Below are 19,103 nucleotides of genomic sequence, written 5' to 3'. Positions count from 1 at the left end.
CAATGGATGAATAGAAAATTACTTCAAAGTGATTGAAATGTTTGTTCATTGAATTAGGACTGGTAATCATCGCGAATAAAAAAACGCGATAAACTTTGAAAAACTCTCAATGGAATTCATCCAGAATCATTCCTATAGATGAATTGAACCTATCCCTGTGTCATTGAAATTTTTGATCTACGAATTTGGACTGGTAACCATCGTGATTGAAAAAAAATTTCAAGAAATTTGTTATTGAAAACAAACTATTCATCGCCAACGACATCCCGTATTCCCAAGCGGTCACCCTTCCAAGTACTAACGGGACTCGACGTAACTTAACTTCTGGGAGCTGACGAGACCAGGTGCGTTCTACGTGATATGGCCGTTGACATTCCAAAATGAAAATTTACCCTCCCAGTCCCAATGGATGAATAGAAAATCACTTCAAAGTGATTGAAATGTTTGTTCATTGAATTCGGACTGGTAACCATCGCGAATAAAAAAACGCGATAAACTTTGAAAAACTCTCAATGGAATTCATCCAGAATCATTCCTATAGATGAATTGAACCTATCCCAGTGTCATTGAAATTTTTGATCTACGAATTTGGACTGGTAACCATCGTGATTGAAAAAAAATTTAAAGAAATTTGTTATTGAAAACAAACTCTTCATCGCCAACGACATCCCGTATTCCCAAGCGGTCACCCTTCCAAGTACTAACGGGACTCGACGTAACTTAACTTCTGGGAGCTGACGAGACCAGGTGCGTTCTACGTGATATGGCCGTTGAGATTCAAAAATGAAAATTTACCATCCCAGTCCCAATGGATGAACAGAAAATCACTTCAAAGTGATTGAAATGTTTGTTCATTGAATTCGGACTGGTAATCATCGCGAATAAAAAAACGCGATAAACTTTGAAAAACTCTCAATGGAATTCATCCAGAATCATTCCTATAGATGAATTGAACCTATCCCTGTGTCATTGAAATTTTTGATCTACGAATTTGGACTGGTAACCATCGTGATTGAAAAAAAATTTCAAGAAATTTGTTATTGAAAACAAACTATTCATCGCCAACGACATTCCGTATTCCCAAGCGGTCACCCTTCCAAGTACTAACGGGACTCGACGTAACTTAACTTCTGGGAGCTGACGAGACCAGGTGCGTTCTACGTGATATAGCCGTTGACATTCAAAAATGAAAATTTACCCTCCCAGTCCCAATGGATGAATAGAAAATTACTTCAAAGTGATTGAAATGTTTGTTCATTGAATTAGGACTGGTAATCATCGCGAATAAAAAAACGCGATAAACTTTGAAAAACTCTCAATGGAATTCATCCAGAATCATTCCTATAGATGAATTGAACCTATCCCTGTGTCATTGAAATTTTTGATCTACGAATTTGGACTGGTAACCATCGTGATTGAAAAAAAATTTCAAGAAATTTGTTATTGAAAACAAACTATTCATCGCCAACGACATCCCGTATTCCCAAGCGGTCACCCTTCCAAGTACTAACGGGACTCGACGTAACTTAACTTCTGGGAGCTGACGAGACCAGGTGCGTTCTACGTGATATGGCCGTTGACATTCCAAAATGAAAATTTACCCTCCCAGTCCCAATGGATGAATAGAAAATCACTTCAAAGTGATTGAAATGTTTGTTCATTGAATTCGGACTGGTAACCATCGCGAATAAAAAAACGCGATAAACTTTGAAAAACTCTCAATGGAATTCATCCAGAATCATTCCTATAGATGAATTGAACCTATCCCAGTGTCATTGAAATTTTTGATCTACGAATTTGGACTGGTAACCATCGTGATTGAAAAAAAATTTAAAGAAATTTGTTATTGAAAACAAACTCTTCATCGCCAACGACATCCCGTATTCCCAAGCGGTCACCCTTCCAAGTACTAACGGGACTCGACGTAACTTAACTTCTGGGAGCTGACGAGACCAGGTGCGTTCTACGTGATATGGCCGTTGAGATTCAAAAATGAAAATTTACCATCCCAGTCCCAATGGATGAACAGAAAATCACTTCAAAGTGATTGAAATGTTTGTTCATTGAATTCGGACTGGTAATCATCGCGAATAAAAAAACGCGATAAACTTTGAAAAACTCTCAATGGAATTCATCCAGAATCATTCCTATAGATGAATTGAACCTATCCCTGTGTCATTGAAATTTTTGATCTACGAATTTGGACTGGTAACCATCGTGATTGAAAAAAAATTTAAAGAAATTTGTTATTGAAAACAAACTCTTCATCGCCAACGACATCCCGTATTCCCAAGCGGTCACCCTTCCAAGTACTAACGGGACTCGACGTAACTTAACTTCTGAGAGCTGACGAGACCAGGTGCGTTCTACGTGATATGGCCGTTGAGATTCAAAAATGAAAATTTACCATCCCAGTCCCAATGGATGAACAGAAAATCACTTCAAAGTGATTGAAATGTTTGTTCATTGAATTCGGACTGGTAATCATCGCGAATAAAAAAACGCGATAAACTTTGAAAAACTCTCAATGGAATTCATCCAGAATCATTCCTATAGATGAATTGAACCTATCCCTGTGTCATTGAAATTTTTGATCTACGAATTTGGACTGGTAACCATCGTGATTGAAAAAAAATTTCAAGAAATTTGTTATTGAAAACAAACTATTCATCGCCAACGACATCCCGTATTCCCAAGCGGTCACCCTTCCAAGTACTAACGGGACTCGACGTAACTTAACTTCTGGGAGCTGACGAGACCAGGTGCGTTCTACGTGATATGGCCGTTGACATTCAAAAATGAAAATTTACCCTCCCAGTCCCAATGGATGAATAGAAAATCACTTCAAAGTGATTGAAATGTTTGTTCATTGAATTCGGACTGGTAACCATCGCGAATAAAAAAACGCGATAAACTTTGAAAAACTCTCAATGGAATTCATCCAGAATCATTCCTATAGATGAATTGAACCTATCCCTGTGTCATTGAAATTTTTGATCTACGAATTTGGACTGGTAACCATCGTGATTGAAAAAATATTTCAAGAAATTTGTTATTGAAAACAAACTATTCATCGCCAACGACATTCCGTATTCCCAACCGGTCACCCTTCCAAGTACTAACGGGACTCGACGTAACTTAACTTCTGGGAGCTGACGAGACCAGGTGCGTTCTACGTGATATGGCCGTTGACATTCAAAAATGAAAATTTACCCTCCCAGTCCCAATGGATGAATAGAAAATCACTTCAAAGTGATTGAAATGTTTGTTCATTGAATTCGGACTGGTAACCATCGCGAATAAAAAAACGCGATAAACTTTGAAAAACTCTCAATGGAATTCATCCAGAATCATTCCTATAGATGAATTGAACCTATCCCTGTGTCATTGAAATTTTTGATCTACGAATTTGGACTGGTAACCATCGTGATTGAAAAAATATTTCAAGAAATTTGTTATTGAAAACAAACTATTCATCGCCAACGACATTCCGTATTCCCAACCGGTCACCCTTCCAAGTACTAACGGGACTCGACGTAACTTAACTTCTGGGAGCTGACGAGACCAGGTGCGTTCTACGTGATATGGCCGTTGACATTCAAAAATGAAAATTTACCCTCCCAGTCCCAATGGATGAATAGAAAATCACTTCAAAGTGATTGAAATGTTTGTTCATTGAATTCGGACTGGTAACCATCGCGAATAAAAAAACGCGATAAACTTTGAAAAACTCTCAATGGAATTCATCCAGAATCATTCCTATAGATGAATTGAACCTATCCCTGTGTCATTGAAATTTTTGATCTACGAATTTGGACTGGTAACCATCGTGATTGAAAAAATATTTCAAGAAATTTGTTATTGAAAACAAACTATTCATCGCCAACGACATTCCGTATTCCCAACCGGTCACCCTTCCAAGTACTAACGGGACTCGACGTAACTTAACTTCTGGGAGCTGACGAGACCAGGTGCGTTCTACGTGATATGGCCGTTGACATTCAAAAATGAAAATTTACCCTCCCAGTCCCAATGGATGAATAGAAAATCACTTCAAAGTGATTGAAATGTTTGTTCATTGAATTCGGACTGGTAACCATCGCGAATAAAAAAACGCGATAAACTTTGAAAAACTCTCAATGGAATTCATCCAGAATCATTCCTATAGATGAATTGAACCTATCCCTGTGTCATTGAAATTTTTGATCTACGAATTTGGACTGGTAACCATCGTGATTGAAAAAAAATTTCAAGAAATTTGTTATTGAAAACAAACTATTCATCGCCAACGACATTCCGTATTCCCAAGCGGTCACCCTTCCAAGTACTAACGGGACTCGACGTAACTTAACTTCTGGGAGCTGACGAGACCAGGTGCGTTCTACGTGATATGGCCGTTGACATTCAAAAATGAAAATTTACCCTCCCAGTCCCAATGGATGAATAGAAAATCACTTCAAAGTGATTGAAATGATTGTTCATTGAATTCGGACTGGTAACCATCGCGAATAAAAAAACGCGATAAACTTTGAAAAACTCTCAATGGAATTCATCCAGAATCATTCCTATAGATGAATTGAACCTATCCCTGTGTCATTGAAATTTTTGATCTACGAATTTGGACTGGTAACCATCGTGATTGAAAAAAAATTTCAAGAAATTTGTTATTGAAAACAAACTATTCATCGCCAACGACATTCCGTATTCCCAAGCGGTCACCCTTCCAAGTATTAACGGGACTCGACGTAACTTAACTTCTGGGAGCTGACGAGACCAGGTGCGTTCTACGTGATATGGCCGTTGACATTCAAAAATGAAAATTTACCCTCCCAGTCCCAATGGATGAATAGAAAATTACTTCAAAGTGATTGAAATGTTTGTTCATTGAATTCGGACTGGTAATCATCGCGAATAAAAAAACGCGATAAACTTTGAAAAACTCTCAATGGAATTCATCCAGAATCATTCCTATAGATGAATTGAACCTATCCCTGTGTCATTGAAATTTTTGATCTACGAATTTGGACTGGTAACCATCGTGATTGAAAAAAATTTCAAGAAATTTGTTATTGAAAACAAACTATTCATCGCCAACGACATTCCGTATTCCCAAGCGGTCACCCTTCCAAGTACTAACGGGACTCGACGTAACTTAACTTCTGGGAGCTGACGAGACCAGGTGCGTTCTACGTGATATGGCCGTTGACATTCAAAAATGAAAATTTACCATCCCAGTCCCAATGGATGAATAGAAAATTACTTCAAAGTGATTGAAATGTTTGTTCATTGAATTCGGACTGGTAATCATCGCGAATAAAAAAACGCGATAAACTTTGAAAAACTCTCAATGGAATTCATCCAGAATCATTCCTATAGATGAATTGAACCTATCCCTGTGTCATTGAAATTTTTGATCTACGAATTTGGACTGGTAACCATCGTGATTGAAAAAAAATTTCAAGAAATTTGTTATTGAAAACAAACTATTCATCGCCAACAACATTCCGTATTCCCAAGCGGTCACCCTTCCAAATGCTAACGGGACTCGACGTAACTTAACTTCTGGGAGCTGACGAGACCAGGTGCGTTCTACGTGATATGGCCGTTGACATTCAAAAATGAAAATTTACCCTCCCAGTCCCAATGGATGAATAGAAAATCACTTCAAAGTGATTGAAATGTTTGTTCATTGAATTCGGACTGGTAACCATCGCGAATAAAAAAACGCGATAAACTTTGAAAAACTCTCAATGGAATTCATCCAGAATCATTCCTATAGATGAATTGAACCTATCCCTGTGTCATTGAAATTTTTGATCTACGAATTTGGACTGGTAACCATCGTGATTGAAAAAAAATTTCAAGAAATTTGTTATTGAAAACAAACTATTCATCGCCAACGACATTCCGTATTCCCAAGCGGTCACCCTTCCAAGTACTAACGGGACTCGACGTAACTTAACTTCTGGGAGCTGACGAGACCAGGTGCGTTCTACGTGATATGGCCGTTGACATTCAAAAATGAAAATTTACCCTCCCAGTCCCAATGGATGAATAGAAAATCACTTCAAAGTGATTGAAATGATTGTTCATTGAATTCGGACTGGTAACCATCGCGAATAAAAAAACGCGATAAACTTTGAAAAACTCTCAATGGAATTCATCCAGAATCATTCCTATAGATGAATTGAACCTATCCCTGTGTCATTGAAATTTTTGATCTACGAATTTGGACTGGTAACCATCGTGATTGAAAAAAAATTTCAAGAAATTTGTTATTGAAAACAAACTATTCATCGCCAACGACATTCCGTATTCCCAAGCGGTCACCCTTCCAAGTATTAACGGGACTCGACGTAACTTAACTTCTGGGAGCTGACGAGACCAGGTGCGTTCTACGTGATATGGCCGTTGACATTCAAAAATGAAAATTTACCCTCCCAGTCCCAATGGATGAATAGAAAATTACTTCAAAGTGATTGAAATGTTTGTTCATTGAATTCGGACTGGTAATCATCGCGAATAAAAAAACGCGATAAACTTTGAAAAACTCTCAATGGAATTCATCCAGAATCATTCCTATAGATGAATTGAACCTATCCCTGTGTCATTGAAATTTTTGATCTACGAATTTGGACTGGTAACCATCGTGATTGAAAAAAATTTCAAGAAATTTGTTATTGAAAACAAACTATTCATCGCCAACGACATTCCGTATTCCCAAGCGGTCACCCTTCCAAGTACTAACGGGACTCGACGTAACTTAACTTCTGGGAGCTGACGAGACCAGGTGCGTTCTACGTGATATGGCCGTTGACATTCAAAAATGAAAATTTACCATCCCAGTCCCAATGGATGAATAGAAAATTACTTCAAAGTGATTGAAATGTTTGTTCATTGAATTCGGACTGGTAATCATCGCGAATAAAAAAACGCGATAAACTTTGAAAAACTCTCAATGGAATTCATCCAGAATCATTCCTATAGATGAATTGAACCTATCCCTGTGTCATTGAAATTTTTGATCTACGAATTTGGACTGGTAACCATCGTGATTGAAAAAAAATTTCAAGAAATTTGTTATTGAAAACAAACTATTCATCGCCAACAACATTCCGTATTCCCAAGCGGTCACCCTTCCAAATGCTAACGGGACTCGACGTAACTTAACTTCTGGGAGCTGACGAGACCAGGTGCGTTCTACGTGATATGGCCGTTGACATTCAAAAATGAAAATTTACCCTCCCAGTCCCAATGGATGAATAGAAAATCACTTCAAAGTGATTGAAATGTTTGTTCATTGAATTCGGACTGGTAACCATCGCGAATAAAAAAACGCGATAAACTTTGAAAAACTCTCAATGGAATTCATCCAGAATCATTCCTATAGATGAATTGAACCTATCCCTGTGTCATTGAAATTTTTGATCTACGAATTTGGACTGGTAACCATCGTGATTGAAAAAAAATTTCAAGAAATTTGTTATTGAAAACAAACTATTCATCGCCAACGACATTCCGTATTCCCAAGCGGTCACCCTTCCAAGTACTAACGGGACTCGACGTAACTTAACTTCTGGGAGCTGACGAGACCAGGTGCGTTCTACGTGATATGGCCGTTGACATTCAAAAATGAAAATTTACCCTCCCAGTCCCAATGGATGAATAGAAAATCACTTCAAAGTGATTGAAATGATTGTTCATTGAATTCGGACTGGTAACCATCGCGAATAAAAAAACGCGATAAACTTTGAAAAACTCTCAATGGAATTCATCCAGAATCATTCCTATAGATGAATTGAACCTATCCCTGTGTCATTGAAATTTTTGATCTACGAATTTGGACTGGTAACCATCGTGATTGAAAAAAATTTCAAGAAATTTGTTATTGAAAACAAACTATTCATCGCCAACGACATTCCGTATTCCCAAGCGGTCACCCTTCCAAGTACTAACGGGACTCGACGTAACTTAACTTCTGGGAGCTGACGAGACCAGGTGCGTTCTACGTGATATGGCCGTTGACATTCAAAAATGAAAATTTACCATCCCAGTCCCAATGGATGAATAGAAAATTACTTCAAAGTGATTGAAATGTTTGTTCATTGAATTCGGACTGGTAATCATCGCGAATAAAAAAACGCGATAAACTTTGAAAAACTCTCAATGGAATTCATCCAGAATCATTCCTATAGATGAATTGAACCTATCCCTGTGTCATTGAAATTTTTGATCTACGAATTTGGACTGGTAACCATCGTGATTGAAAAAAAATTTCAAGAAATTTGTTATTGAAAACAAACTATTCATCGCCAACGACATCCCGTATTCCCAAGCGGTCACCCTTCCAAGTACTAACGGGACTCGACGTAACTTAACTTCTGGGAGCTGACGAGACCAGGTGCGTTCTACGTGATATGGCCGTTGACATTCCAAAATGAAAATTTACCCTCCCAGTCCCAATGGATGAATAGAAAATCACTTCAAAGTGATTGAAATGTTTGTTCATTGAATTCGGACTGGTAACCATCGCGAATAAAAAAACGCGATAAACTTTGAAAAACTCTCAATGGAATTCATCCAGAATCATTCCTATAGATGAATTGAACCTATCCCAGTGTCATTGAAATTTTTGATCTACGAATTTGGACTGGTAACCATCGTGATTGAAAAAAAATTTAAAGAAATTTGTTATTGAAAACAAACTCTTCATCGCCAACGACATCCCGTATTCCCAAGCGGTCACCCTTCCAAGTACTAACGGGACTCGACGTAACTTAACTTCTGGGAGCTGACGAGACCAGGTGCGTTCTACGTGATATGGCCGTTGAGATTCAAAAATGAAAATTTACCATCCCAGTCCCAATGGATGAACAGAAAATCACTTCAAAGTGATTGAAATGTTTGTTCATTGAATTCGGACTGGTAATCATCGCGAATAAAAAAACGCGATAAACTTTGAAAAACTCTCAATGCAATTCATCCAGAATCATTCCTATAGATGAATTGAACCTATCCCTGTGTCATTGAAATTTTTGATCTACGAATTTGGACTGGTAACCATCGTGATTGAAAAAAAATTTCAAGAAATTTGTTATTGAAAACAAACTATTCATCGCCAACGACATTCCGTATTCCCAAGCGGTCACCCTTCCAAGTATTAACGGGACTCGACGTAACTTAACTTCTGGGAGCTGACGAGACCAGGTGCGTTCTACGTGATATGGCCGTTGACATTCAAAAATGAAAATTTACTCTCCCAGTCCCAATGGATGAATAGAAAATTACTTCAAAGTGATTGAAATGTTTGTTCATTGAATTCGGACTGGTAACCATCGCGAATAAAAAAACGCGATAAACTTTGAAAAACTCTCAATGGAATTCATCCAGAATCATTCCTATAGATGAATTGAACCTATCCCTGTGTCATTGAAATTTTTGATCTACGAATTTGGACTGGTAACCATCGTGATTGAAAAAAATTTCAAGAAATTTGTTATTGAAAACAAACTATTCATCGCCAACGACATTCCGTATTCCCAAGCGGTCACCCTTCCAAGTACTAACGGGACTCGACGTAACTTAACTTCTGGGAGCTGACGAGACCAGGTGCGTTCTACGTGATATGGCCGTTGACATTCAAAAATGAAAATTTACCATCCCAGTCCCAATGGATGAATAGAAAATTACTTCAAAGTGATTGAAATGTTTGTTCATTGAATTCGGACTGGTAATCATCGCGAATAAAAAAACGCGATAAACTTTGAAAAACTCTCAATGGAATTCATCCAGAATCATTCCTATAGATGAATTGAACCTATCCCTGTGTCATTGAAATTTTTGATCTACGAATTTGGACTGGTAACCATCGTGATTGAAAAAAAATTTCAAGAAATTTGTTATTGAAAACAAACTATTCATCGCCAACAACATTCCGTATTCCCAAGCGGTCACCCTTCCAAATGCTAACGGGACTCGACGTAACTTAACTTCTGGGAGCTGACGAGACCAGGTGCGTTCTACGTGATATGGCCGTTGACATTCAAAAATGAAAATTTACCCTCCCAGTCCCAATGGATGAATAGAAAATCACTTCAAAGTGATTGAAATGTTTGTTCATTGAATTCGGACTGGTAACCATCGCGAATAAAAAAACGCGATAAACTTTGAAAAACTCTCAATGGAATTCATCCAGAATCATTCCTATAGATGAATTGAACCTATCCCTGTGTCATTGAAATTTTTGATCTACGAATTTGGACTGGTAACCATCGTGATTGAAAAAAAATTTCAAGAAATTTGTTATTGAAAACAAACTATTCATCGCCAACGACATTCCGTATTCCCAAGCGGTCACCCTTCCAAGTATTAACGGGACTCGACGTAACTTAACTTCTGGGAGCTGACGAGACCAGGTGCGTTCTACGTGATATGGCCGTTGACATTCAAAAATGAAAATTTACCCTCCCAGTCCCAATGGATGAATAGAAAATTACTTCAAAGTGATTGAAATGTTTGTTCATTGAATTCGGACTGGTAATCATCGCGAATAAAAAAACGCGATAAACTTTGAAAAACTCTCAATGGAATTCATCCAGAATCATTCCTATAGATGAATTGAACCTATCCCTGTGTCATTGAAATTTTTGATCTACGAATTTGGACTGGTAACCATCGTGATTGAAAAAAATTTCAAGAAATTTGTTATTGAAAACAAACTATTCATCGCCAACGACATTCCGTATTCCCAAGCGGTCACCCTTCCAAGTACTAACGGGACTCGACGTAACTTAACTTCTGGGAGCTGACGAGACCAGGTGCGTTCTACGTGATATGGCCGTTGAGATTCAAAAATGAAAATTTACCATCCCAGTCCCAATGGATGAATAGAAAATTACTTCAAAGTGATTGAAATGTTTGTTCATTGAATTCGGACTGGTAATCATCGCGAATAAAAAAACGCGATAAACTTTGAAAAACTCTCAATGGAATTCATCCAGAATCATTCCTATAGATGAATTGAATCTATCCCTGTGTCATTGAAATTTTTGATCTACGAATTTGGACTGGTAACCATCGTGATTGAAAAAAAATTTAAAGAAATTTGTTATTGAAAACAAACTATTCATCGCCAACGACATTCCGTATTCCCAAGCGGTCACCCTTCCAAGTACTAACGGGACTCGACGTAACTTAACTTCTGGGAGCTGACGAGACCAGGTGCGTTCTACGTGATATGGCCGTTGACATTCAAAAATGAAAATTTACCCTCCCAGTCCCAATGGATGAATAGAAAATCACTTCAAAGTGATTGAAATGTTTGTTCATTGAATTCGGACTGGTAACCATCGCGAATAAAAAAACGCGATAAACTTTGAAAAACTCTCAATGGAATTCATCCAGAATCATTCCTATAGATGAATTGAACCTATCCCTGTGTCATTGAAATTTTTGATCTACGAATTTGGACTGGTAACCATCGTGATTGAAAAAAAATTTCAAGAAATTTGTTATTGAAAACAAACTATTCATCGCCAACGACATTCCGTATTCCCAAGCGGTCACCCTTCCAAGTATTAACGGGACTCGACGTAACTTAACTTCTGGGAGCTGACGAGACCAGGTGCGTTCTACGTGATATGGCCGTTGACATTCAAAAATGAAAATTTACTCTCCCAGTCCCAATGGATGAATAGAAAATTACTTCAAAGTGATTGAAATGTTTGTTCATTGAATTCGGACTGGTAACCATCGCGAATAAAAAAACGCGATAAACTTTGAAAAACTCTCAATGGAATTCATCCAGAATCATTCCTATAGATGAATTGAACCTATCCCTGTGTCATTGAAATTTTTGATCTACGAATTTGGACTGGTAACCATCGTGATTGAAAAAAATTTCAAGAAATTTGTTATTGAAAACAAACTATTCATCGCCAACGACATTCCGTATTCCCAAGCGGTCACCCTTCCAAGTACTAACGGGACTCGACGTAACTTAACTTCTGGGAGCTGACGAGACCAGGTGCGTTCTACGTGATATGGCCGTTGAAATTCAAAAATGAAAATTTACCATCCCAGTCCCAATGGATGAATAGAAAATTACTTCAAAGTGATTGAAATGTTTGTTCATTGAATTCGGACTGGTAATCATCGCGAATAAAAAAACGCGATAAACTTTGAAAAACTCTCAATGGAATTCATCCAGAATCATTCCTATAGATGAATTGAACCTATCCCTGTGTCATTGAAATTTTTGATCTACGAATTTGGACTGGTAACCATCGTGATTGAAAAAAAATTTCAAGAAATTTGTTATTGAAAACAAACTATTCATCGCCAACAACATTCCGTATTCCCAAGCGGTCACCCTTCCAAATGCTAACGGGACTCGACGTAACTTAACTTCTGGGAGCTGACGAGACCAGGTGCGTTCTACGTGATATGGCCGTTGACATTCAAAAATGAAAATTTACCCTCCCAGTCCCAATGGATGAATAGAAAATCACTTCAAAGTGATTGAAATGTTTGTTCATTGAATTCGGACTGGTAACCATCGCGAATAAAAAAACGCGATAAACTTTGAAAAACTCTCAATGGAATTCATCCAGAATCATTCCTATAGATGAATTGAACCTATCCCTGTGTCATTGAAATTTTTGATCTACGAATTTGGACTGGTAACCATCGTGATTGAAAAAAAATTTCAAGAAATTTGTTATTGAAAACAAACTATTCATCGCCAACGACATTCCGTATTCCCAAGCGGTCACCCTTCCAAGTATTAACGGGACTCGACGTAACTTAACTTCTGGGAGCTGACGAGACCAGGTGCGTTCTACGTGATATGGCCGTTGACATTCAAAAATGAAAATTTACCCTCCCAGTCCCAATGGATGAATAGAAAATTACTTCAAAGTGATTGAAATGTTTGTTCATTGAATTCGGACTGGTAATCATCGCGAATAAAAAAACGCGATAAACTTTGAAAAACTCTCAATGGAATTCATCCAGAATCATTCCTATAGATGAATTGAACCTATCCCTGTGTCATTGAAATTTTTGATCTACGAATTTGGACTGGTAACCATCGTGATTGAAAAAAATTTCAAGAAATTTGTTATTGAAAACAAACTATTCATCGCCAACGACATTCCGTATTCCCAAGCGGTCACCCTTCCAAGTACTAACGGGACTCGACGTAACTTAACTTCTGGGAGCTGACGAGACCAGGTGCGTTCTACGTGATATGGCCGTTGAGATTCAAAAATGAAAATTTACCATCCCAGTCCCAATGGATGAATAGAAAATTACTTCAAAGTGATTGAAATGTTTGTTCATTGAATTCGGACTGGTAATCATCGCGAATAAAAAAACGCGATAAACTTTGAAAAACTCTCAATGGAATTCATCCAGAATCATTCCTATAGATGAATTGAACCTATCCCTGTGTCATTGAAATTTTTGATCTACGAATTTGGACTGGTAACCATCGTGATTGAAAAAAAATTTAAAGAAATTTGTTATTGAAAACAAACTATTCATCGCCAACGACATTCCGTATTCCCAAGCGGTCACCCTTCCAAGTACTAACGGGACTCGACGTAACTTAACTTCTGGGAGCTGACGAGACCAGGTGCGTTCTACGTGATATGGCCGTTGACATTCAAAAATGAAAATTTACCCTCCCAGTCCCAATGGATGAATAGAAAATCACTTCAAAGTGATTGAAATGTTTGTTCATTGAATTCGGACTGGTAACCATCGCGAATAAAAAAACGCGATAAACTTTGAAAAACTCTCAATGGAATTCATCCAGAATCATTCCTATAGATGAATTGAACCTATCCCTGTGTCATTGAAATTTTTGATCTACGAATTTGGACTGGTAACCATCGTGATTGAAAAAAAATTTCAAGAAATTTGTTATTGAAAACAAACTATTCATCGCCAACGACATCCCGTATTCCCAAGCGGTCACCCTTCCAAGTACTAACGGGACTCGACGTAACTTAACTTCTGGGAGCTGACGAGACCAGGTGCGTTCTACGTGATATGGCCGTTGACATTCCAAAATGAAAATTTACCCTCCCAATCCCAATGGATGAATAGAAAATCACTTCAAAGTGATTGAAATGTTTGTTCATTGAATTCGGACTGGTAACCATCGCGAATAAAAAAACGCGATAAACTTTGAAAAACTCTCCATGGAATTCATCCAGAATCATTCCTATAGATGAATTGAACCTATCCCAGTGTCATTGAAATTTTTGATCTACGAATTTGGACTGGTAACCATCGTGATTGAAAAAAAATTTCAAGAAATTTGTTATTGAAAGCAAACTATTCATCGCCAACGACATCCCGTATTCCCAAGCGGTCACCCTTCCAAGTACTAACGGGACTCGACGTAACTTTACTTCTGGGAGCTGACGAGACCAGGTGCGTTCTACGTGATATGGCCGTTGAGATTCAAAAATGAAAATTTACCATCCCAGTCCCAATGGATGAACAGAAAATCACTTCAAAGTGATTGAAATGTTTGTTCATTGAATTCGGACTGGTAATCATCGCGAATAAAAAAACGCGATAAACTTTGAAAAACTCTCAATGGAATTCATCCAGAATCATTCCTATAGATGAATTGAACCTATCCCTGTGTCATTGAAATTTTTGATCTACGAATTTGGACTGGTAACCATCGTGATTGAAAAAAAATTTCAAGAAATTTGTTATTGAAAACAAACTATTCATCGCCAACAACATTCCGTATTCCCAAGCGGTCACCCTTCCAAGTGCTAACGGGACTCGACGTAACTTAACTTCTTGGAGCTGACGAGACCAGGTGCGTTCTACGTGATATGGCCGTTGACATTCAAAAATGAAAATTTACCCTCCCAGTCCCAATGGATGAATAGAAAACTACTTCAAAGTGATTGAAATGTTTGTTCATTGAATTCGGACTGGTAATCATCGCGAATAAAAAAACGCGATAAACTTTGAAAAACTCTCAATGGAATTCATCCAGAATCATTCCTATAGATGAATTGAACCTATCCCTGTGTCATTGAAATTTTTGATCTACGAATTTGGACTGGTAACCATCGTGATTGAAAAAAAATTTCAAGAAATTTGTTATTGAAAACAAACTATTCATCGCCAACGACATCCCGTATTCCCAAGCGGTCACCCTTCCAAGTAGTATTGGGACTCGACGTAACTTAACTTCTGGGAGCTGACGAGACCAGGTGCGTTCTACGTGATATGGCCGTTGACATTCAAAAATGAAAATTTACCCTCCCATTCCCAATGGATGAATAGAAAATTACTTCAAAGTGATTGAAATGTTTGTTCATTGAATTCGGACTGGTAATCATCGCGAATAAAAAAACGCGATAAACTTTGAAAAACTCTCAATGGAATTCATCCAGAATCATTCCTATAGATGAATTGAACCTATCCCTGTGTCATTGAAATTTTTGATCTACGAATTTGGACTGGTAACCATCGTGATTGAAAAAAAATTTCAAGAAATTTGTTATTGAAAACAAACTATTCATCGCCAACGACATCCCGTATTCCCAAGCGGTCACCCTTCCAAGTACTAACGGGACTCGACGTAACTTAACTTCTGGGAGCTGACGAGACCAGGTGCGTTCTACGTGATATGGCCGTTGACATTCAAAAATGAAAATTTACCCTCCCAGTCCCAATGGATGAATAGAAAATTACTTCAAAGTGATTGAAATGTTTGTTCATTGAATTCGGACTGGTAATCATCGCGAATAAAAAAACGCGATAAACTTTGAAAAACTCTCAATGGAATTCATCCAGAATCATTCCTATAGATGAATTGAACCTATCCCTGTGTCATTGAAATTTTTGATCTACGAATTTGGACTGGTAACCATCGTGATTGAAAAAAAATTTAAAGAAATTTGTTATTGAAAACAAACTATTCATCGCCAACGACATCCCGTATTCCCAAGCGGTCACCCTTCCAAGTACTAACGGGACTCGACGTAACTTAACTTCTGGGAGCTGACGAGACCAGGTGCGTTCTACGTGATATGGCCGTTGACATTCAAAAATGAAAATTTACCCTCCCAGTCCCAATGGATGAATAGAAAATTACTTCAAAGTGATTGAAATGTTTGTTCATTGAATTCGGACTGGTAATCATCGCGAATAAAAAAACGCGATAAACTTTGAAAAACTCTCAATGGAATTCATCCAGAATCATTCCTATAGATGAATTGAACCTATCCCTGTGTCATTGAAATTTTTGATCTACGAATTTGGACTGGTAACCATCGTGATTGAAAAAAAATTTCAAGAAATTTGTTATTGAAAACAAACTATTCATCGCCAACGACATCCCGTATTCCCAAGCGGTCACCCTTCCAAGTACTAACGGGACTCGACGTAACTTAACTTCTGGGAGCTGACGAGACCAGGTGCGTTCTACGTGATATGGCCGTTGACATTCAAAAATGAAAATTTACCCTCCCAGTCCCAATGGATGAATAGAAAATTACTTCAAAGTGATTGAAATGTTTGTTCATTGAATTCGGACTGGTAATCATCGCGAATAAAAAAACGCGATAAACTTTGAAAAACTCTCAATGGAATTCATCCAGAATCATTCCTATAGATGAATTGAACCTATCCCTGTGTCATTGAAATTTTTGATCTACGAATTTGGACTGGTAACCATCGTGATTGAAAAAAAATTTCAAGAAATTTGTTATTGAAAACAAACTATTCATCGCCAACGACATTCCGTATTCCCAAGCGGTCACCCTTCCAAGTACTAACGGGACTCGACGTAACTTAACTTCTGGGAGCTGACGAGACCAGGTGCGTTCTACGTGATATAGCCGTTGACATTCAAAAATGAAAATTTACCCTCCCAGTCCCAATGGATGAATAGAAAATCACTTCAAAGTGATTGAAATGTTTGTTCATTGAATTCGGACTGGTAACCATCGCGAATAAAAAAACGCGATAAACTTTGAAAAACTCTCAATGGAATTCATCCAGAATCATTCCTATAGATGAATTGAACCTATCCCTGTGTCATTGAAATTTTTGATCTACGAATTTGGACTGGTAACCATCGTGATTGAAAAAAAATTTAAAGAAATTTGTTATTGAAAACAAACTATTCATCGCCAACGACATCCCGTATTCCCAAGCGGTCACCCTTCCAAGTACTGGGACTCGACGTAACTTAACTTCTGGGAGCTGACGAGACCAGGTGCGTTCTACGTGATATGGCCGTTGACATTCAAAAATGAAAATTTACCCTCCCAGTCCCAATGGATGAATAGAAAATTACTTCAAAGTGATTGAAATGTTTGTTCATTGAATTCGGACTGGTAATCATCACGAATAAAAAAACGCGATAAACTTTGAAAAACTCTCAATGGAATTCATCCAGAATCATTCCTATAGATGAATTGAACCTATCCCTGTGTCATTGAAATTTTTGATCTACGAATTTGGACTGGTAACCATCGTGATTGAAAAAAAATTTAAAGAAATTTGTTATTGAAAACAAACTATTCATCGCCAACGACATCCCGTATTCCCAAGCGGTCACCCTTCCAAGTACTAACGGGACTCGACGTAACTTAACTTCTGGGAGCTGACGAGACCAGGTGCGTTCTACGTGATATGGCCGTTGACATTCAAAAATGAAAATTTACCCTCACAGTCCCAATGGATGAATAGAAAATTACTTCAAAGTGATTGAAATGTTTGTTCATTGAATTCGGACTGGTAATCATCACGAATAAAAAAACGCGATAAACTTTGAAAAACTCTCAATGGAATTCATCCAGAATCATTCCTATAGATGAATTGAACCTATCCCTGTGTCATTGAAATTTTTGATCGACGAATTTGGACTGGTAACCATCGTGATTGAAAAAAAATTTCAAGAAATTTGTTATTGAAAACAAACTATTCATCGCCAACGACATTCCGTATTCCCAAGCGGTCACCCTTCCAAGTACTAACGGGACTCGACGTAACTTAACTTCTGGGAGCTGACGAGACCAGGTGCGTTCTACGTGATATGGCCGTTGACATTCAAAAATGAAAATTTACCCTCCCAGTCCCAATGGATGAATAGAAAATCACTTCAAAGTGATAGAAATGTTTGTTCATTGAATTTGGACTGGTAACCATCGCGAATAAAAAAACGCGATAAAATTTGAAAAACTCTCAATGGAATTCATCCAGAATCATTCCTATAGATGAATTGAACCTATCCCTGTGTCATTGAAATTTTTGATCTACGAATTTGGACTGGTAACCATCGTGATTGAAAAAAAATTTCAAGAAATTTGTTATTGAAAACAAACTATTCATCGCCAACGACATCCCGTATTCCCAAGCGGTCACCCTTCCAAGTACTAACGGGACTCGACGTAACTTAACTTCTGGGAGCTGACGAGACCAGGTGCGTTCTACGTGATATGGCCGTTGACATTCAAAAATGAAAATTTACCCTCCCAGTCCCAATGGATGAATAGAAAATTACTTCAAAGTGATTGAAATGTTTGTTCATTGAATTCGGACTGGTAATCATCACGAATAAAAAAACGCGATAAACTTTGAAAAACTCTCAATGGAATTCATCCAGAATCATTCCTATAGATGAATTGAACCTATCCCTGTGTCATTGAAATTTTTGATCGACGAATTTGGACTGGTAACCATCGTGATTGAAAAAAAATTTCAAGAAATTTGTTATTGAAAACAAACTATTCATCGCCAACGACATCCCGTATTCCCAAGCGGTCACCCTTCCAAGTACTAACGGGACTCGACGTAACTTAACTTCTGGGAGCTGACGAGACCAGGTGCGTTCTACGTGATATGGCCGTTGACATTCAAAAATGAAAATTTACCCTCCCAGTCCCAATGGATGAATAGAAAATTACTTCAAAGTGATTGAAATGTTTGTTCATTGAATTCGGACTGGTAATCATCGCGAATAAAAAAACGCGATAAACTTTGAAAAACTCTCAATGGAATTCATCCAGAATCATTCCTATAGATGAATTGAACCTATCCCTGTGTCATTGAAATTT

At 37.8% G+C, this 19,103-nt stretch overlaps 47 pseudogenes; all 47 read right to left on the bottom strand.

Annotated features, from left to right (window-relative positions):
- Positions 1-253: 253 nt before the first annotated feature.
- Positions 254-372, bottom strand: LOC124346714 (annotated as a pseudogene).
- Positions 373-656: 284 nt separating this feature from the next.
- LOC124344828 lies at positions 657-775 on the bottom strand (annotated as a pseudogene).
- A 284-nt stretch (positions 776-1,059) lies between these two features.
- On the bottom strand, positions 1,060-1,178 carry LOC124345451 (annotated as a pseudogene).
- Positions 1,179-1,462: 284 nt separating this feature from the next.
- Positions 1,463-1,581, bottom strand: LOC124346703 (annotated as a pseudogene).
- Positions 1,582-1,865: 284 nt separating this feature from the next.
- On the bottom strand, positions 1,866-1,984 carry LOC124344826 (annotated as a pseudogene).
- Positions 1,985-2,268: 284 nt separating this feature from the next.
- LOC124345373 lies at positions 2,269-2,387 on the bottom strand (annotated as a pseudogene).
- Positions 2,388-2,671: 284 nt separating this feature from the next.
- LOC124346692 lies at positions 2,672-2,790 on the bottom strand (annotated as a pseudogene).
- Positions 2,791-3,074: 284 nt separating this feature from the next.
- On the bottom strand, positions 3,075-3,193 carry LOC124345612 (annotated as a pseudogene).
- A 284-nt stretch (positions 3,194-3,477) lies between these two features.
- LOC124345611 lies at positions 3,478-3,596 on the bottom strand (annotated as a pseudogene).
- Positions 3,597-3,880: 284 nt separating this feature from the next.
- On the bottom strand, positions 3,881-3,999 carry LOC124345610 (annotated as a pseudogene).
- Positions 4,000-4,283: 284 nt separating this feature from the next.
- Positions 4,284-4,402, bottom strand: LOC124344937 (annotated as a pseudogene).
- Positions 4,403-4,686: 284 nt separating this feature from the next.
- Positions 4,687-4,805, bottom strand: LOC124345751 (annotated as a pseudogene).
- Positions 4,806-5,088: 283 nt separating this feature from the next.
- Positions 5,089-5,207, bottom strand: LOC124344936 (annotated as a pseudogene).
- Positions 5,208-5,491: 284 nt separating this feature from the next.
- On the bottom strand, positions 5,492-5,610 carry LOC124346023 (annotated as a pseudogene).
- Positions 5,611-5,894: 284 nt separating this feature from the next.
- On the bottom strand, positions 5,895-6,013 carry LOC124344935 (annotated as a pseudogene).
- A 284-nt stretch (positions 6,014-6,297) lies between these two features.
- Positions 6,298-6,416, bottom strand: LOC124345750 (annotated as a pseudogene).
- Positions 6,417-6,699: 283 nt separating this feature from the next.
- Positions 6,700-6,818, bottom strand: LOC124344934 (annotated as a pseudogene).
- Positions 6,819-7,102: 284 nt separating this feature from the next.
- Positions 7,103-7,221, bottom strand: LOC124346021 (annotated as a pseudogene).
- Positions 7,222-7,505: 284 nt separating this feature from the next.
- Positions 7,506-7,624, bottom strand: LOC124344933 (annotated as a pseudogene).
- Positions 7,625-7,907: 283 nt separating this feature from the next.
- LOC124344931 lies at positions 7,908-8,026 on the bottom strand (annotated as a pseudogene).
- Positions 8,027-8,310: 284 nt separating this feature from the next.
- Positions 8,311-8,429, bottom strand: LOC124346680 (annotated as a pseudogene).
- A 284-nt stretch (positions 8,430-8,713) lies between these two features.
- Positions 8,714-8,832, bottom strand: LOC124344825 (annotated as a pseudogene).
- A 284-nt stretch (positions 8,833-9,116) lies between these two features.
- Positions 9,117-9,235, bottom strand: LOC124345749 (annotated as a pseudogene).
- A 283-nt stretch (positions 9,236-9,518) lies between these two features.
- LOC124344930 lies at positions 9,519-9,637 on the bottom strand (annotated as a pseudogene).
- Positions 9,638-9,921: 284 nt separating this feature from the next.
- LOC124346020 lies at positions 9,922-10,040 on the bottom strand (annotated as a pseudogene).
- A 284-nt stretch (positions 10,041-10,324) lies between these two features.
- On the bottom strand, positions 10,325-10,443 carry LOC124345748 (annotated as a pseudogene).
- A 283-nt stretch (positions 10,444-10,726) lies between these two features.
- Positions 10,727-10,845, bottom strand: LOC124345723 (annotated as a pseudogene).
- A 284-nt stretch (positions 10,846-11,129) lies between these two features.
- On the bottom strand, positions 11,130-11,248 carry LOC124344929 (annotated as a pseudogene).
- Positions 11,249-11,532: 284 nt separating this feature from the next.
- Positions 11,533-11,651, bottom strand: LOC124345747 (annotated as a pseudogene).
- Positions 11,652-11,934: 283 nt separating this feature from the next.
- LOC124345582 lies at positions 11,935-12,053 on the bottom strand (annotated as a pseudogene).
- Positions 12,054-12,337: 284 nt separating this feature from the next.
- LOC124346019 lies at positions 12,338-12,456 on the bottom strand (annotated as a pseudogene).
- Positions 12,457-12,740: 284 nt separating this feature from the next.
- Positions 12,741-12,859, bottom strand: LOC124345746 (annotated as a pseudogene).
- Positions 12,860-13,142: 283 nt separating this feature from the next.
- LOC124345722 lies at positions 13,143-13,261 on the bottom strand (annotated as a pseudogene).
- Positions 13,262-13,545: 284 nt separating this feature from the next.
- Positions 13,546-13,664, bottom strand: LOC124344928 (annotated as a pseudogene).
- Positions 13,665-13,948: 284 nt separating this feature from the next.
- On the bottom strand, positions 13,949-14,067 carry LOC124346668 (annotated as a pseudogene).
- A 284-nt stretch (positions 14,068-14,351) lies between these two features.
- On the bottom strand, positions 14,352-14,470 carry LOC124345504 (annotated as a pseudogene).
- A 284-nt stretch (positions 14,471-14,754) lies between these two features.
- Positions 14,755-14,873, bottom strand: LOC124346157 (annotated as a pseudogene).
- Positions 14,874-15,157: 284 nt separating this feature from the next.
- Positions 15,158-15,276, bottom strand: LOC124345338 (annotated as a pseudogene).
- Positions 15,277-15,560: 284 nt separating this feature from the next.
- On the bottom strand, positions 15,561-15,679 carry LOC124346657 (annotated as a pseudogene).
- Positions 15,680-15,963: 284 nt separating this feature from the next.
- Positions 15,964-16,082, bottom strand: LOC124346646 (annotated as a pseudogene).
- Positions 16,083-16,366: 284 nt separating this feature from the next.
- On the bottom strand, positions 16,367-16,485 carry LOC124346635 (annotated as a pseudogene).
- Positions 16,486-16,769: 284 nt separating this feature from the next.
- LOC124345449 lies at positions 16,770-16,888 on the bottom strand (annotated as a pseudogene).
- Positions 16,889-17,172: 284 nt separating this feature from the next.
- On the bottom strand, positions 17,173-17,288 carry LOC124345691 (annotated as a pseudogene).
- Positions 17,289-17,572: 284 nt separating this feature from the next.
- On the bottom strand, positions 17,573-17,691 carry LOC124346624 (annotated as a pseudogene).
- A 284-nt stretch (positions 17,692-17,975) lies between these two features.
- LOC124344927 lies at positions 17,976-18,094 on the bottom strand (annotated as a pseudogene).
- A 284-nt stretch (positions 18,095-18,378) lies between these two features.
- LOC124346612 lies at positions 18,379-18,497 on the bottom strand (annotated as a pseudogene).
- A 284-nt stretch (positions 18,498-18,781) lies between these two features.
- On the bottom strand, positions 18,782-18,900 carry LOC124346600 (annotated as a pseudogene).
- Between the last annotated feature and the right edge of the window lie 203 nt (positions 18,901-19,103).

The sequence above is a fragment of the Daphnia pulicaria genome, chromosome 6 (assembly GCF_021234035.1).
Source record: "Daphnia pulicaria isolate SC F1-1A chromosome 6, SC_F0-13Bv2, whole genome shotgun sequence".
Classification (NCBI taxonomy): domain Eukaryota; kingdom Metazoa; phylum Arthropoda; class Branchiopoda; order Diplostraca; family Daphniidae; genus Daphnia; species Daphnia pulicaria.
The sequence above is the reverse complement of the archived record's forward strand: the minus strand, read 5'-3'. Positions and strand labels throughout refer to the sequence as shown.